Source organism: Octopus bimaculoides, chromosome 15 (genome assembly GCF_001194135.2).
Source record: "Octopus bimaculoides isolate UCB-OBI-ISO-001 chromosome 15, ASM119413v2, whole genome shotgun sequence".
Taxonomy (NCBI): domain Eukaryota; kingdom Metazoa; phylum Mollusca; class Cephalopoda; order Octopoda; family Octopodidae; genus Octopus; species Octopus bimaculoides.
This window is the reverse complement of record NC_068995.1, coordinates 20,792,066-20,795,656: the sequence shown is the minus strand read 5'-3', so window position 1 is coordinate 20,795,656 and position 3,591 is coordinate 20,792,066.

Below are 3,591 nucleotides of genomic sequence, written 5' to 3'. Positions count from 1 at the left end.
ATATATATATATATATATATACAGAGAGAGAAAGGGAGAGAGAGAGACAGAGACAGAGAGAGAGACAGAGAGAGAGAGAGAGAGACAGAGAGTAAAGATTATTTGCCAACATAACTTGACAGTCTTGGTTAGGACGAATGCTACTGCTATTTGGCCCTCGGAGATATCGCCTCCAGGTGGCTATACGACACACTATCTGGGTCCTTATATTTTCGAACAAGGGAGTTTAGTTTCTTGGGTTATTTCTGTTCATCAGCACAGAATAACTGTTCGGCTAGAGGTGGTGCTGCTCAATTCTTGTTCGAAATATATAGTTTTCAAAATGACACATAGTTACTGATCCAAGAAAAGAGAAAATTATTATTCGTAAATCTCTCAGCGAGAGATGTTCAGTAAAAGTACTCTAGAGTAAAGATTATTTGCCAACATAACGTGGCATTCCTGGCAAGGACGAATGTTCCTGCGATTTAGCCTCAGGAAAAATCGTCTCCAGCTAGCTATAGAGTACACTATCTGTGTCCTTATATTTTCGAGAAAGGAATTGCAGCATCCCCACTCAGCACAAGACAGTATCTGTGTATCGCGACTTCTGGTAAATAAAATCATAACATAAACAATTAAATATAAGAAATAATAATTTCTTAAATATGTGTTAATCCCCATGTGGGTACATGGAGTAAATGAAATCATTGCATAAACAATTAAATGTAAGAAATAATTATTTATGAAACTATGTGTTAATCCCCGTGTACCCAGACTTTGTGGACACCCTGTATATATAGCAACTTCATCGAAATGGTCTTGTTGACTTACGTATCTATCGCAAAGCGTCCTAAGAATCAATATTCTTGGTTTTGTCGTGTTGTATTCCGATGAAGTAAAAGACAGTTCAATATAAATTGTTTATTTGAAAAGTAGGATGTGCCAGATTTAGATCAACATGTTCAATAACCATCCATGCTCCCGAAATGATTATGGTGAAATCTTTGCATTGACGTTTGACTCACTGTCAAAAGTATCCTGCATTATGCCCTGAAGGTTCCAATAATATCAGGACACTTTGCTAGTAGAATTTGCTTCATTCCCAAAATGCCAGTCAAGCCAGTTGTACTGCAATTTGACAGTTTCAGTTTCATAAGGTTTGTAGTTCTTCCACCATCCAGATTGCATTGTTATAATGCTACTTGAAGCCATGACAAGGCCAAATATCCTGCTTTTGGCAAACTTATATAAGCAGGAAGTTCGTAAGGAATGTCTTTCTTGGACCACCAGAAGTATCAGTGAAGAATTATATGCCTTTGCAATCTTCTATGCTTTTCATGATAATGTAACGCGCATCGTTCTGGAGATTTACCAATTGAGGTTAATTTTCATTCACAAACTGATCCAACATCTGATTATCATAATTTACTTTCTAAAACATATCTGCTACATTCATATTTTTCTTCTTTCCCTAGCATCCTACAATTCAATGCCTGAACGCTGAGAGTATTGCCATTTATAGGGTGCACTCCCGAAATATTGCTGTCGTACCCACGCCAGAATTGACGATGGTTGCCTATCCATATTCAGAAGCACAATAAGCAAACAATCGTTGTATCTGACTTGATAGGCGAGTGATTGATGCTTCTCATAGACAAGATTATGCATACGTAGATACAAACATAAACATATACGTGTCTGGTCATCTTGCAGAATACCAGAATATTGAGAGCATTTTTCCAATGAGGTTCTGTTGGTTACTACTCTAGTTTCTTGGGGATTTTTTTCATTCTTTCTTTTGCATCACTTTGTTTAGTTTCAAATGTTGTTGTCTTCTTATTCGTGGAACCGTATCACAGAAATTTACATCTCGTTAACGGCTGCATGATCCCATTTAGATTCTCATACAGTCACAAAACTACACACATATATACACAAACACATATATACACACACATACACATAAGGACACAAACAAGCACGCACACACACACACAAACATACGAGATGTATACGAGTATATGTAATAGAGATTGATGGATATGTGGCTCTTGAAATATCTGTTAATATATATTTGTAGCTGAATAGAAATTAAAATTAAGACACATCAATGAATTACTTTCTGTACATGTCAACTTTCATCCACGTAATCTTTTCAAGATAGCACGAATTAAATGATTAAAAAAATTAATGACTCTCCAGAGTTTGAAAAAGACTGTTCAGCAAATTCTTGCTCAACAACTTCCAGAGATGATTTGTTTATAATTATCAAACGTTTGTGCTGCACATTAGCTCACACCCCACCTCCCATCAAATCGATATTACTAGTAGAGGCGGGTGGTGTGCCACATATCAGGTATCTAAGTGATTGCAGAACAATGTGAGATCTCGGAATCGAAATCACGATCTCGTGACCGTGAGTGAAACATCCTAACTACCAAGCCACGTACCTACACGATAACGTTGTTTTTTTAAATTCATGTTAGACCCGCGTGAATTTAGACAATGTTTAAGCAGTAATGAATATCAGTTATGCGTTAATTGACGTGGGTGCGAGCGATGCTTGTTCTATATGAAATACACTCAACACTTTCAGCAGAATTGTAACCCATTTCGAAGGTCGCTAAGCAAGTGAGATGCGACAAACTTTTATTTGAACGTGTTATTTCGTTGCATTTCACCATTCTGTACATTTTTTTTCAATTGTCATATGTAGACGGACGAATATTGGAATCTCTCTAAATACAGATCTTTATTAAATTAGAGGCCAACATCTTATTAACGTATTCTTGCGCGTTAAATATAGACTTGTAATTATTTTTCAGCACCTGATGGGAGAAAAAATTTGCTCACTTTGTCGTGCCATTCAGATTTCATTAAAATATTATTGTCCAGTCTGCCATCTTTTACATTCAGCAGTCAAACTCCATATGCAACTAACAGTGATTTAAGTTATATCTAATCCTGAGCAAACATACAAAAGCATGCACAGTCATTTACATATGAAGAACATATTTAAACATATACAATATACAATTTTTTGCGGAAACGGTTTCACATTTTGCTATATAACACAAATATCTTTACAGATTTGTTACAAAAGAATGTCGTCTGCTTTGATCTATAGGTCATCGCTTGAATGAAATAATATGAGATGGAGTACATCTCGGTGATCTCACCTGAACATCTGAATTCTTTTCTATTATAAACCCTTTTAGTACCCACAATTCTTAGTAAAGATGATATAGGCAGACTGAGGTGAAATCCAAGCCATAACCTTACACAAATAAATCCAATGTAAATTGCATTGGAAGGTGACTTAATAATGACTTGTAATACTTATTTCTATGAATTATCACGGCAAAAGTTGACGAAAGCATTGTTTTTAAATGTGTAATAATTGTAAAGGTATAAAATTTTCATGGGTTTTTATTTGATTTGTTGAAATGAATGTTAATTGCTACCAAATACTGACCCATTCTCGAACTTACACTTATAGGATAATTCACACAGTCCCTCTTGAACAGTGGGGAATCCATTTGCACAGAAAAACATTCCTGAACTTCTTTCTCTCTCTCTCTCTCTCTCTCTCTCTCTCTCTCTCTCTCT